Source organism: Thermobia domestica, chromosome 3, assembly GCF_964235325.1.
Source record: "Thermobia domestica chromosome 3, izTheDome1.hap1.1, whole genome shotgun sequence".
Classification (NCBI taxonomy): domain Eukaryota; kingdom Metazoa; phylum Arthropoda; class Insecta; order Zygentoma; family Lepismatidae; genus Thermobia; species Thermobia domestica.
The window spans coordinates 132,973,142-132,989,608 of NC_137456.1; positions in this window are offsets into that span (position 1 = coordinate 132,973,142).

Below are 16,467 nucleotides of genomic sequence, written 5' to 3' on the forward strand. Positions count from 1 at the left end.
AAAAAAAAACATATTTTTGTATGTATGTTCAAGAAGAGATGCAAAATTTGTAGCTACCAAAATAAGAAACAGATTAATTCTCTAGCCACACATTAAAGCTAAGCTTAAATCTTTCAGCGTTTTAGCATGAAATTGAGGTAGAAATAAAACTACAACTTTATAACAAGTATAACTATTTACATGCTTTACTTACTAGAGCTGAAAACTAGCCAGTGGCAGCAGATACAGTATACAAAGCAGAGCAGTAACAGCCTAAATAATTTTCTTTTTAAATGAGTAGCAAATTTGACGAATAGGGATAAAATATGGAATCACTAGTAGAAGAAAGAGTTAGAATAGTATGGGTACGTTATGAAAGTTAATAAAGGGAGAATACTACGACAAGTAATGCAAACAAGATCATAGAAAAGAAAGTAGAGAAAGAAGTAGATCTGGTTAGAAAGAAAAGAGAAGTGCAGGGGGAAACGAAAAAGAGGTTTTGAAGAAAATTAGTGATCTGGCGCAAGAGAAAAAGAAATGCAAGGAATGTCTGGATCTCAATGCTGTATGCTATTATAGACGAAAGAAGGAGAAAGTAATACAAATAAAGAAAGAAATGATATGGTTATAGTAGAGTGATATGATGTTCTTTCTTATGAATGAGCCTTTGGCGTGGGAGGCCCGGGTTCGATTCCCGGCGGGAGCTCATGTGGTTCGGATTCCACGTTAATCAGTAGGTCCACGTCTCATATAGCCTCGCTGCTGGACGGGACGTTAAACTCAAAATCAACTCAACTCTTATGAATGAAAAAAGAAGGAGAAAAAGGAAGCGGAAATTTAAACTAATTTATACGTTCCTTGATCTTTTCGCACGATAGAAAAAGTTTTAAATATCTATCCATTTTATGTGGTGTGCCAGTAGAAATGGTCAGTAGAGATCCGTTGTCTTCTCCTTCTCACCTCACCAATTGAGGTGTAATTTTTGAAATATCTTCACGGTCCATATTCAAAATATTACTCGTATTATGTTACATGCCCAAGTTAAACATAAAATTTCAACATTTCTACATTTCATGTTCTTTCCCCTTTAGTATAGCGTATGTATATATGAGTTAAGTCACCAATATCATAAATTTCAAAGGTTCATTTTGTCCCAGGTGAGAATTTCGGCACAGATTATTTTTTCTCAAGCTTTTTCTCTTTCTGATTAGGCAAACATTGGATTAGTACCCGTAAGTATACAGGGGATAGACAAAAAAATAATAATCTAAAAACACTTCATATAGGACACGTAAGTTTGGCCCTCCACTGTACAACACGTGTTACAGTTGCCGATCGTTTTTTGTTTTCAATGTGTCATGAGGACCTTCCTCTTCCGTCAGCAGTAGCCAGTTCACTTGTGAGTGTCGTGGTGTGAAAGTGGTGCGGTAAAATGGGCGAGCTGACAGACTTCCAAAAAGGCATGATCGTTGGTGCCTGTCTGGTTGGAGCTTCAGTGGCAACAGTGCCGAACATTGTAGGGATATCGAAAGGTACTGTGTCCGATGTCACGAGGGCATAGACAATTCATGGGTAAACGATGTCTGCAAAGCACAACAGTGATCGAAAAACAATCCTGTCAAATAGGGACCGGAAGCATTAAAACGGATTGTAGCAGCTAAAAAGAAGACCACTGCAATGAAACTTACGTCTGAACTCAATTCCAGCCTGCAAACCCGGTTTCATTGAAAACAGTGCGACGGGAACTTCATAAAATGAAAATTCATGGCAGGGCCGCTATCGCCAAATCCTTGGTCACAGCAGTGAATGCGAAGAGGCGTATCCAGTGGTGCAAGGACCACAAGGCGTCGACTCATGAGCAGTGGAAACACGTAATGTGGTCCGAGAAATCTATCTTCACATTGTTTCCAACAACCGGTCGTGTTTACGTATGGAGAACACCGTCACAGGCCTATGATACAGACTGTCTGCTCCCAACTGTAAAGCATGGAGATGGTTCTGTTACAGTATGGGCAGTGATATCGTGGTTTTCCGCAGGTCCCATCATAGTCCTGCATGGAATGATGAATGCTGAGGCGTATGAGGCCATTTTAGGGGACCAGGTTCTACCATGGCTCAATTATTGTTCCCTGGTGGTGATGGCATCTACCAAGATGATTTGGCACCCCGTCACGCTGCAAAAACGGTGAAATCATGGTTTGAAGAGCATGACCAGGAGCTATCACACCTCCTCTGGGTTCCACAATCACCAGATCTGAACATCATTGAGATATTGTGATCTGAGTTAGAAAGGTGTGTTCGGGCTCATTACCCTCCACGTCTGAGTGCTAGAAGTCTAAATTAGGCCAAGGTAGTCATGTATCAAAGATAATCAAAATCGGTGCAGAAGTCTAGGTGCTAGAAGCCTAAGTTAGGCCAGGGTACACTCATATACAAAAGATAATCAATTACGATGCAGTAATCTAGGAGGAGTTAGCAGTCAAACGTCATTATATTCGTTATTATTTGTGTATACTGTTTATCACAAAACGTAGTTATTACATAGTACCAAACATTGAAATAGTTCTGAAGAATAAACCAGTTGACCTGAATCAAAGTGTTCATATTCCCATTCATTTTAAAGAGAAAAGAACCATGTTTCCCTATGTAAATCAATAGGCTAAACATATAGGTGGCTCAGGTGCTTTCAATTCTAAATGGCTTGATGACTATTTTCGGAAATTAGTTAATTATATGATATTATTAGCGTTTAACGAAGAAAAACGTTCAAAGATGAGAAGTTAATAAATCTGATTGAGCTGAACAAAATGTTATGGAGTGAGTGTAAATTCTCATGTGTAGTTTTGGAGAAACTCGAGAAAAACAATTTTGCTTTTGTAAACCTAACAATAGATGTTGCAAGATAACCTCTCTATCTATTAAGATGAAGCTAATACTGAAGTGTACACTAATCAAGCTTTTCTTTCAGAACACTGTATAGTTAATAATATAACTATAAATTACGATTAACTATTAAGCGTTTTTGTTTACCTACATGATGAGACATATGTCAATCGATACACAACTGAAAAATAAAAAAGAACTTGCTTCAAAGTAATTCTTAGACATTCAAAGTAATTCTGGTTAGATCGTAGCCTAATCAGCATACACTATCAGGAAATCGCGGTCGGAAAGAGGGATTGCCGCCGTCGACGGTGGCGGGCCGCCGGAAGCAGCCGGCACCCGTCCGCGGCGACACGCGGTTCAAAGTTGTTCAAAGTTGCCGACCTTTTGCCCAGGCGGCAAGCGGTCGAAAATCGTCAAGTAAAATTCCCTTTGCCGACTCTTTGCCGACTGTTGCCGACCGTCAGAGCCGGCAAAACAATAGGAAAGGCCTCTTTCCGACCCTCTGCCGACTCCTTATGCCGGCCTCTTTTCGACGGCGGCGCCGGTGCATTTACTGCTCCTTTACGGTTGTTTGCCGACTGCTCGGCAAGACAACTTTCCGACGGCGGTGCCGGCGCATTTAATGCTCATTTCCGGCTGTTTGCCGACCGCTCGCCGAGGTAACTATTCGTCGCGGTCGAAAATCGCACTGAAAGATGCCGGCGTCCGGCGCTGGCAATCCGACCGCGGCATCTGGTCGGCATGGACAAATTGTCCGACTATAGGCGGCAGAATCCTGATGGGGTACAGGGAAGTTTCCAAAACCACCTCTCTACCTGCAGATGTTATTGTTGGTATCGTAGGGTGATTCATCATATCATTCTCCATCGAAATTAAATCGCAGGATAGTTAGAATGCTGAACTCCATGAAATGCATCGCAAACTTCTTTGCAAGCATGTAGTGATAATCAAACAGCTCCCTCGTGGCTGGTTAGCGTATACGCCTTTGGTATGACAGACTCGGGTTCGATTCCCTGCGGGGTTTCAATTAGTTCGGATTCCATGTTAAATTGCAGGTTCAAGTCTTATGACTTGAGGCTCCCCATAAGTTTCAGTATGAAATAGTTATTTATCCACCTAATTTTCCGTATGAATCTCGCACTGGCAAGTACTTCTGGAATCTCAATCACTTCTTGATAGGCAAGAACGTCTCTGATTACCTAGCGGTGGAAATAGTGGAGGATTTCTTCACATTGCAAACTCCGGAGTTCTTTTGTCATGAAAGCCAATCGATGGCAAAAGTGTAGTGCGTAGGCAGTCGGAGACTACTTTAACTAGCAAGGACGTATGGCAAGATAGAACACCGACCTTAGAAAATTGAAACAATTACTAGGCCATTTGTTTGTACTATGTTTGTACCGTTTGTACAGAAAATATTTTCGTTTGTACCATTTTCCTTGAAGGGTTACTTGAGAGGTCAACTGGGGCGCTATCTTGGCGCCAAGATACCCCCCGTATCACAGCACAAAAAATTGAAATACACCATTCGAAAGCAAATCGTTTGTACCGTTTGTACCGAAAAAAGTTTTGTTTGTACCCTAATAGTTTTTGAGAAAGAGGGGATGGCATTTGGGGATGACATGATATTCGGCACAAACGTAGTATAAACGAATGATATAGTCATTGTTTCAATTTTCTAAAATGGGGGGGGGGGGCTATCTTGCCAGACATTAGCAAAGTACTCTATTGTAGTTTTCTTTCTTTTTTTTTCTTTTCTTTCCTTTTTTTTTGCGTTGAAATTTACATACGTCAGTGACATTTCAGTCATATCAACCCAATTATTATAATCAATAAAATATAAAGTTAATCAGAAATTATATATGTAGGGTGCCCCATAAGTCCGTTTACAGGCCATCTCGGTAACTATTGGAGATACGAAAAAGTGATATGAGAGCAATGTTGTTGGAAAGTATGTGTTTTCAATCTAAAATGTTGGAATTTTCGGAATTGGACCAGCCGTTTGGGCTCTACACTGGTATAGTGCCCAATGGTAAAGAAAAATGCAACGTTGCCACGTCTTTGTTGAACAACTCTGAAGGTAAGTGCGTGTGGTTTGAAGTATCCTGGACTAAGGAAAATAGAAGGGACGGCCACAATGAAGGATATGAAGAAGGATCACACGCAACATCAATTCAAGGCACGGACGTCACCATCAGAAAGGAGGGAGCAGGTATCAAAATGAAATTGAATTGAATTTATTCACGACAAATTGGTATTAATTGCTTTGTGATGTCAACGAGATGAGACAAGAGGACAATTGAAAATTAGAAAGGGTCTAAGTGCCAAAACTCAAAAACCATAGAAAAGTCGATAAATGTGAGTCGCAATACAAGTTAAATGGCTATTGCGACCATGCGAGTGCTTGAAAACAGAAGCAATAACTTTTAAGCTATAAAGTTTCTACAAACATTCTAAGGCAACTTTGAACGATAACATTCAACTCTACTTATTGTGGCACTTAGACTGTCTTATTATTCAATTCTGTGGGTGCATGCAAGAACCTGATATGTGACATTTTTGTGAAAAGTGAGTTATCGCCAGTTATGAAGGCTCCAGAGGTCAGTCTACTTCCTGAGAAAAATGCAGAGTTATGGGAAGTTTACAAGTCCACCAAAAGCTGGTGCGCTGGAGCAGGAATTGGAATTAATAACGCTTGTATCGTGCAAGAACCTGATATGTTCTCGCCGCATTCCACTCTTGATGCAAACAATATTATGGTGGATTTTCGATTATATACAACATAATTTTCCGTTACCTGATCACACTTTCCTACATTCTGACAGGGATTTGGGAATTAATGAAAAGAAGAAAATTTCTACAACAGCAGTATACACTCCACATCAGTGGGACGATTTTATTAGAATACAGAATATAGAATATCAACATAGCTTTCCAAGGAACAGAAATGATGAGAAATATGTTCTTTTTCCTTGCTCGTGTTGTTTCATCATTAATCTTCCTTAAAGAATGTGTTCAGGATAAACCTGTTAACATACAGAAAGCTTCAGGATGAAAAGTTAGAATTACCAAAGAAAACCTGGCATAGTCCATATCCCTTACTCCTACTCTGATATAACTAACTGATAAACAATTAACATTTGTCAGGATTGGCCAGCACCCACGTCTCAAGGAATTGCTTGCTCTGTACTTCGGACGAAGAACTTACCTCCTACGAAAGCAAAGGATTTGCGAAAGCTTCTTATTTATATTTCACCAGAATTTCGAGACTACTACGAAAATAAAATCGGCGCGACCAATTCATCCTCACACGGCTTCAAAGGAAGCAGAACACCATTAAAGTAAGCCACACGTTTCCTTGTTACATAAGGGAGAGAAATCAACAAGTCCTTCTAGTTGAGGGTGGGTGGTCTTCAGATTCACCTGGTGGTAGAAAAAAGCAATGCCGCATCGTTTACCTTCTTATACAGAAAGCGATGTACAAACTTAGTCAATGCTTTTTATAATCTCCATAGCACCTTATGTAATATGTTGGACTTACTTTAAAATGTCTTCTTTAACAGTTTTTATATTATTGATACTAACATTGTTATTGACACATTAGCAAAATATACACTTTTTTGGTATAAGTTTGGTGGCGAGTCCCATTGACACTACACTCGTGTTTTATTATTTGTTTACAGTGTTACCGTATTTATGAGCGGTTAGGATAAATATTTTGCTTGAGTGCATAGGAAGCCGGTTGAGAACGATTTGAACGTGGCAAATATATTCAGAGTGTTACTCCTTCGCCAAAGAAATTACGGTTCTCTGCAGGTCACAATGCCGAAAGAGATCTAAACGTAGAAAGCGAAATAGAAACGCTAGCAGACGAATATAATGGTTACAATCATGAATAGTTTCACTATCATGTAACATATCAGATTCATGCACGCTAAGAACTGTCTGTCGAAGTTGCCATTTTTCTTTCCTTTAATTGTGTACGTAACATTTTCGCATATAACCAGACAACGATTTCTGGATATTATGTTATGATCATTTACTAAGTACTGAAACCAAAATGTAATGATCAAAGCAATAAATGTAGGTTTTATATCACAAACTTTGCAGCTCGTTATTTCAAAATGCTTTAATTGTAACATATCAGATTCTTGCATGCGCCCACAGAATTGTTGTCTCTTGTAGAAACAGAAGCGCCAGTATCGTCACATTTCCAGACCAGTTGAAACGAGACATTATTTATTTTATACCCAGCCGCTGGTGTAGGGATACCGTGCCTGCCCGCCACACAGCATTTGGGTAGGTCGAACTTGGCACGAAACCTGCTCCGACGGGCCATACTGACTAAGGTTTTTTCTGGTTTTCCTCAGTACCCTCCGGGTGCATGCCAGGTTAGTTCCTTCTCTCAGGCCGGGGCCGCTTCCTTTTCCAGTCCTAGACTAACCTAAAGGGTTGATGTGACCTTGGATTGGAAGCCCAGTCTCTCCTTATGTCATTTCCTTGAATAAATAAATACCGGTAAATATTCTCGGATGATGATCATCATTATTCATTTCCAGGTCTCGGCCCGGATCGTAAACTTGTTGCCTCATCTCATTTCGTTGAAAGATTATCTAGTATCGTGTGTGAGTTTTTGAAACGAAACGAAACACTAGAATGTTCTTTTCTCGTGAGCAATACTACTTATGTCATTGGAAAGGGATTTAAAAATGTAGAAATCAGCTATGTAGACTGGTCGATTTTTAGCAATTTTGAAATTTCGATTTGGAATGGTCGGGAAAAGTTTCCTTGTAATGAGACAAGAAAAATATCTATTTTTATTTTTTTCATCAAATGTCATCTTCCACTCTCTACCGGGGGTTGAAAGTTCTTAAAGTTTTGAAAGATTAAACTTTGGAGTTTTCATTTGGAATGGAGTGGAGGGGTTTTCTTTTGGTGAGGCAAAGAAAATATTTATTTTGAAGTTTTCCATAGAGTTTCATCTTCCACCCTCCACTGGGGATTGAAATCCTAAAAATTTCCGAAAAATTAAAGATTGGAACTTTCACCTGGAATAAGGTGGAAAAGCTTCCTCCTAGTGAGACAAAGAAAATATTCATTCTCAAATCCCTCACAGAATCCCATCCTCCACCCCACCGGGGGCTGAAAACTTCGAAAACCCCGTAAAATCTAAACTATGGAACCCCGATATGAAATAGCGTAGAAATGTTTTCTTTTACGGACAAAAAAAAATCATTTTTTTCACAGGATCCCATCTTCCACTCTCCACTTGTGGTTGGCAATTTCAAATTTTTTTGAAAAATTTAAATTTCTGATTTTTAAATGGAATTGAGTAGAAAAGTTTTGTTTTAGTGAGACAAAGAAAATACGGGTATTTATTTTTTTCATAAAAATGCATCTTTTAACACATTAAAGGATTTAGCAAAATCTGAAGATTTCTAATGTTTTTAAGTAGGTAGGAGATGCAATAAGGAAACGAAATATAAGATGTATTTAATTAATAACTATTTTTATTTACAATTTTGTTTCATGTTTACATTTTTATTAATGTTTAAAATATCTCCACAATCCATTGGTGCCCAAAGAATAGTATACAACAGTTCTTTTACCAAGTTATTGACTGAAGACTTTTTTTGTTTGTTTGTTTGTTTCAAACTATTTAAATATGTCGTTGATGTTCGTGAATCTACTCTTGTTTTAATGAAGCCATCTCTTCTATTCAAGCCAAACACAGATACAGAAGCTTCTATCACTAATTTGACACAGTAATTTGACACTGCTTGAGTGTGACAAGGATATGATTCAAATTCAAGAATTGTCTCTGGACAGTTCATTATGACACTTTTGATATCTTCATCGTTCAAGTGCTGTTGTATTGGCGGAGAAGTAATGTCGTTTCCTTGCCAGTTGATCAAATCGATGTGTTCATCAGCGTCAAAGTTAAGTTTTGGTACTTTGAATAGCCGAATATGTTTGTGATCTTTAGTTTTAATACGGAATGGATCACTGATCTTGAGTAATATCGTAGAGCTTTAACTTTTAAATTAAAGGTAGCTCGGTTGTTTGGTCTGTGAGTATCGTAGATTGGTGATATGTATAGCTTTACCAATGATGTGTGACTTTGTTTAAATATCTAACAATAATTATCGATTATGATTTCTCAGATGCATTGTTTCTCTAATCAGCAAGCTACTTCATAGTATGGTAGAAGATAGATGCAGGTCCTGTATTGAAATAATAATAATAATAATAATAATAATAATAATAATAATAATAATAATAATAATAATAATAATAATAATAATAATAATAATAATAATAATATGCGTGAAAACAACGTAGCGGAATAATATTTGAGCAACGGACAAGGAGGTCTTTGTTAACTCATGTATGTTTTGTTCTTTCTTTTTTGCAAAAACAGCAATTGCATCTCAATTTACTTTAACAAGTATTTAGTATCCTATATATTATATATGTTTTTTTTTTTTTTTACATTTCCATGCTAAAATCCCATTTTACAAATGTCATAAATCTGCTTCAGGCTGTGATATTTTCTTCTGTTTCTCTTTTCTTTTCTTTCTTTTTTTACCATTTCATCCATGTTCGGTTACAGATTCTTTCATCTTAGGTACCTTATACTACAAAATTGCAACAAGAAAAAAAAACTTATTAAAAAGAAAGGAAAAATAATACGATAGATTTGTTTGATAATAACCAAACGCTTTTAATTTTAATGTAGACTGTCATTTCATGCAACATTAGAAGGAACGCAGGGAAAATAATAATAAAAAACACTAACATGTTTTTTTCTCAAATATGTCTGAAACTAGATTCTGGTTTCTTTAGTTTTTACTTCTCCCTCCTTCTTCGTTTCCATTCACGGGTTCAGACACTGAAATTTAACTTATAGTTTTATTTGCATAATTGAAGTACTGGTAGTTAAGATTTCTTAAAAATGAAACATTTCAAGGCCTAAACACTATTATTAATATTGTTTTTTTAAAATAAATTAAAGTGAAATAAATGTTGACTTGTTATGTAGAGAAAAGGATAAAAACCAGTCTCTTGCAGAATCAGTTCGAAGATTTCAGATTTTCGTGATGTAATACATGAGAAAAAAGTAATAAAATTTGGAGCAATATTAATGGAACACTTAAACAGGGAAATCATTTTCTTGTGTTTAATGGATTGTAATAAAACAATTATTAGTTGCTGATAAGAGTAATTGTATAAACATTTATTTGCTTTAGCACTTAAGTGGTAATGATAGCGTGGGGTAGATCCAATATTAAAAAAAATGAATAAAAAAATAACACTATGTACTTGATAATGCTGCATGAATTCCATACCCTATATTATATCTTTCAGTTTCCACTAGTTTTGATGCTACTCAATTCCATTTTTTAAATGTAGGATTGTTGTGTATGACGAATGATTAAGGCAAGTGAATGATGATAGAAGAATTGGTGGAATCACAATGTGGGAGGAAATGGGAGTACCCAGAGTAAACCCACGGATACGATGCCATCCATCACAAACTTACTTGACTGGAGATCGAACCAGTGACCCCACGTACCAGAAGTAAGACTTAGTGAAAAACGCTAATAGACAGTGAGAGGCAATTTTATTAAATCCGGTTTCAGTACCACAGGAACAGGTTTTTTCTGCAACTTTCTTCCTTTATCAGAACCGGAAGTGGTAGAAATTTATCACCGTTTCTTTTTTTTAAATTTTATTGATTCCCATAGAGTATTAAACGGAAAGAGATAGCGAGAAATGTCAATAAACTTGCTTTTACCCTTTTGAGGTTCTTTTATATCAGTTTACTTGGAGTCAGTGTCCAAACTTCGGGCTATATGCTGTTGTCTTCTTATAATTCTAAGAACATACCATAATGCCATTATACCAGGTGGAATTAAAGAACAGTTTTAAATAGGATTATCATTTCGTTTCCGTTCTGTTTTTAACTTTAATATATTAGAACGATACACTTAATGTCTTCTTGCTGTTTTTGTTGATATACGTAGCAGGCAATTTTCTTTAGTTACATTTCTCTCGAAAATATGTTTCATTTTGTTTGTGCTATAATGTAGTTTCCAAAATATACCGGTTTATAAATGAAAAGTAGGAAAAAGTTTAAGAGAAATACAGAACTGTATTATTATTATTATTATTATTATTATTATTATTATTATTATTATTATTATTATTATTATTATTATTATTATTATTATTGATATTTTGAAAACATTAGAATTACGTGCTTACGAGGATTCGTGTTGGGCCCCCTCCGAATAGAAAACCTGGATACGTGTCTGTACTGAATGATAGACATATAAGTCAAGGTGTAGACGGACGCGCTAGGCGATAGACTCCAGAGCATGACAAATAGATTAAGACCACAACTTGCAGTTCTTCTTGCCGATTGTTGCTATCTGCAATGATATGTCGGATCATACGGTATGTGGAACAAAGGAAGGTCAGATAAGCGAGTCCATGGTATTGGTGTTTCGCGCACCTAAATCTGTAAAATGTTTGTATAAATAATTATCTTTCACTCCCTAGCTAAATTTGTGGGTATGATCACACACCTTGCCTTATAAAGTATAGTCTTATAAAGAAAAAAATATTTTTTTAGCTAAAAGCTAAAGAAAAGCCAACTTCAATAATCTACTTAGTTTTTTTTTTAATAAAGGCAAACTAGTCCATTTCATCACGGTAAATCACGTTTGGTACTAAGATGTCTTTTTTCTCTCCGTATATATCCTTCACACTTTGTTGGAGACAAAATTGTTCTTTTCCCAAGGAAACAGGATGAGAGAAGCTATACAACAGCATGAACTGAAAACAATAGCTATTACCAATAGTACTCTAATACTGGATAAATACGTCATTACAGCAAAATATCAATAAGTTATGTCCTTATTATATTGCTTCGGTTCTTATTAACATGAAAATTATAATTTGTAAAAAAGAAAAAAAAGGACGGGATGGGATGGGATGGGATTCGATCTAGTGTCAAAATAGTGTCAGAACTACTAATCCACCACGCTACCCATCTAACCACGGAAATTACATTTTGCTTGTTCTCTTTTTCTTAACAAATAAATGCTAATATCCATAGCGTATGTCACTTCCAACCTCAAGACAGGAGATTTCCTCTTTGTTTCTATATTTCCGTACGGCATCTTGGTTACAGAAGCCAATTTATATTTGGCATACAATCTACACACTAGGTTTTAACCAATAAATGCAACATTTTACTCCACTATCCAGTTCCTTGATCCAACTCCTCGACTTCCCTACTGAATTCCCTCCGCAATCGTGCTCTGCTACTGAAAAAATCCCTAGAAATCATGATTGCCAGTATACACAAAACTGAGCATAATTTTGTTTTTCGCTTATATTTTTATTATTTTATTATATGTTTTGGAAATATCTGCTTAGATGGATTGCTTTCTACTATCTACTAACTAATAATTGAATTTTACCCATAAACGTAAGGAAAATGGAATAAATGCGAAAAATCGTGAGTTACAATATACGCACAATTTTTATTGCGCATGGGAGTACATTGCAATAGATGTACGAGGGTGATTTTAAAAGTAATGCCTCCAAGGTGATACATTTATTTGTGTTTTGACATATAGTAGCAATACATGTATCAGTGGAAAGTTTGCAATATCAGCTACAAATGGTGGTATCATTTTCCAACATAGTCTCCATTACTGGCAATATACAGGGTGCGGCACGTAAAACCGGCCCGTCGTAATATTCTGGTATATTGTGTTTTTGGCAACACTTAAATAATCTACCTTCCTACCAAGAGATGGCGTGTCGAGGTCGGGTCGACTTACGTGACCTGCAGCAGTCACGTGCAGCCGCAGCCAGTGAAACTTGTCGAAACCAGTTGAGAAAAAGGCCTTGTTGTGTTAAGCCGGGTGAGTGTCAGTGTGTGATAATGCCGTATTCGATACACGAGCGTGTTGCCATTGTTGAAGGGTTCATTCTCACTGGATCTTTTGTGAAAACAAAGAATTTGTTTCGGGAGAAATTTCCAGGACGTTCTGTGCCAGCAAAAAGCACCGTTCAGGAATTGATTGAAAAATGGCGGCGTACAGGTTCGGTTCAAAATGCTCCTAGGAACAGACGACCATCTGTTTGCACACCTGAATTAAAGATGCAGGTGGAGGAGATAATGACAAGAAGTCCTCGAAAGTCAACCAGGAGATTGAGTCAACAGGTTCGTGCGAGTGAGGGAAGTTGCAGACGTGTTTTAAGGGGACTAAAGTTAAAACCGTACCGGATAAGTGTTGTGCAAGAACTGAAGGAGGCTGACCTGCATAAGAGGGTGCATTTCTGTTCATGGCTGTTGAGCAATGTTGCTAGTGGTTTCTTGGATCCACTAATGCTCATCATGAGTGACGAGGGGTGGTTCCACCTGTCTGGGTACGTAAGTTCCCAAAACAACCGGTATTGGTCGACAGAAAATCCACCAGGTACCCTTGCATGATGAGAAGATTGGTGTTTGGTGTGCCATTTCCGCCACACGCGTTATTGGGCCCATATTCTTTGAGACGACAGTGAACAGTGACGTGTATACGGGAATTCTGAAGGAGTTTTATACACACTTGACCGAAGAGGAGCGTCAGTTATGTTACTTTCAGCAGGACGGTGCAACATGCCACACATCAGCTGCATCATTGTCCCTTGTGCATGAGATGTTTACACCAGAGAGGACAATCAGCAAAGGCTTGTGGCCTCCTCGGTCCCCAGACTTGTCCACGTGTGACTTTTACTTATGGGGACTTTTAAAGGGAAGAGTATACGAAACAAATCCACACACAATTGAAGAACTCAAGACCAGGATCCAGGATGTCACCAATAGCATTACAACACAAGAACTGACAAGGGTATATATGAATCTCCTCAATCGTGCTTACATGTGTGTTGAAGTTGGCGGAGGACACTTTCAGCACCTGCTGTGAAGGAGAGTAGTCATATTCAATACATTACATTTCATTTATGTGTTGTAGTTAATCATATTCAATACATTACATTTCATTTTATGTGTTCACTTTACGGGCCGGTTTTACGTGCCGCACCCTGTACTTGCGCCAACCCGAAACAAAGTTTTTCATGCCGTCCGCGAAGAATTGTGGTTGTGCTGGCGACACCATTGCCGAAATGCTGTTTTCACATCCTCGTCACAACAGTAGCGTTGGCCTTTAAGGTGACTCTTAAGTTTGGAGAAGAACCAAAAATAGTTGGGCGCAAGATCTGGACTCTAGGCAGGATGACAAAAACACTTAGCCAGCAGATAGGACAACTTTTTTTTTTTTTTGGTGGAGGAGAAGACGTGTGGAGGTACTCCATCAACTTACGCTTCGTTTCCGGATTGCAATGGTGTATCCACTATTAGTCGCCAGCGATGAATGCTCCTGGACTCAAATTTTCCGCAGTCAGAAATTCAATGACAGACCACTATGTCAATTGGACGTCACCACTGGATGCCATGGATTACTCCATTACTCTGGAAGAAGAAGAGATAGGTAGGTCAAACAAGTGACAGTTTATAGCTTAAACATCAGTGCAATAATGATAAACAGTTCAGAATGTTTGCAATACTATTGGCCAAGTAGTGGGCTTGGAGGCATTACTTTCTAAATCACCTTCGTAATTTCCAATTACTGTATTTGCCATAAGTTCAATCATATCTGACTGTGAAACAGAAAACGAATTTGAAAAAAAAAAAAAAAAAACATGCAATAGCATACGATGTAGTCAAGAGCTTTGGTTGCACAGTTTCTTAATCGTGTGTTTGTGTGTTCAAAATCCTGGAGTACGTCTTAAATTTTTTTTTTTTGTTCTTTACCTACCCGTGACAGAACATTTCTTTGTATAGTTCTTTATCATTTTTTGTTTGTTTTGCAATTCAAATAGGAAACGATATCATAAGCACTGTAAATCTAAAATACTATAGCTGAAAGTATATTTACTATTCTATTACTTTCTTGACCGCTAGAGACCAGGATTAAATTCTCGACAGCTCATATGGTTCGGATCCCAATTGAGTTGTGGGTCTATTTCTCAAATAGACCCGCTGCTGAAAGAGACGATAAATTCTAGTTAACCAACTATTATCCTCTGAGTCGTAAAATAAAATCATTCCGCAACGTTTTCTGATCAAATAGAGCAGTTCATTTGTTTCTTGTTATACATTTTGCAAGTATAAAAGAAAAGTACGAAGCTGCAAACAAAACAGGCACCAATTAATTTATAAAATAATACGATATTTCTTGCTTTTGGGACATCTGAAAGTCGTGAGCAACATGTTTCCACAACCGTAATCTTTAGTTGTAAGTGAATCCAAGTATATCAACTCAATCTACAATCCTTTCCTTCTTTCTTTCCAGATGTTGACGCTGTTTGATGCTAGCACATGACCACAGGCAGAATTTCCAAGATGTAGGCAGCGATATTTCATTTCGACAGCGTGCTGTGATTGAATTCCTTGTTAAAAAAGCACCAATCTGCTTCTGAAATTCACCGCAAACTGCAGCGTGCGTATGAAGATGTGTGCATGGGTGCCAGCAGTGTTAGGAGGTGGGTGAAACATTTTAAGGATGGGAACACGAGTATCTAAGATGAGCCTCGCAGCGGGCGCCCTCGAACTGCCTCCACGGAACGTAACAAGGTAAGGGTTGATGAGCTGATTAGGGAAGCTAGGCGTATCACTATGAATGAAACCGCTGCAAAACTTGGTTTTGGACATAGTGAAGTGCAAGAAATGATTCACACCTTAGGTTATCGGAAGGTTTGTGCCTGTTAGATCCCACGTTTATTAACAGAGAACCATAAATGTCAGGGACTACCTTCGACATGAAGGTGATGACTTTTAGACAAATATTGTGACTGGAGATGATCTGGTTGACTTTCTTGAGCCAGGACAAAACATAAATTTTACCCGCTACATTCAGACTCTTCTGAAGCTCCGTAGTGCCTTGCATGATAAACGTCCTGGAAAGATCATCCTTCAACACAATAATGCGTGTTCGCATATCGCACGAGCCACTATGGAGCAGATAAGAAGATTTTGGTGGGAAACATTTCCATATCCTCCCTACAGCCCCGACATGGCACCCTCTGACTACATCTTTTCGGTTTTGTGAAGGAACAGATGCAAGACCATCGTTACGAGACAATGGAGGATACTTGGCAAGCAGTGCGTTAGTGTCTACGGGGTGTTGGAACGGAATTCTATCGCAAGTGTATTTTCAAACTTGCAGAACGATGGGGAAAATGTGTGAAAAAAAAAAAACGGAGATTATCTGGAAAAGTGAAAGAAAGGTCTATAGATTGAGATGATATATTTGGTTTCACTTACAAACAAAGATTACGGTTGTGAAAAAACTGTTGCTCACGACTTTCAGTATGCTCCTCGTATATACATAATAATTATACAATAGAAATATATATGTATAATTATTATGTTATATTCCATTCATCTTTTATATTTCTTTCTAAATAAATAATAATTATACATATTTTAAAGTACTGGCTACATTTTTTAGAACTAGAATTTATAATAATTAACATTATTAC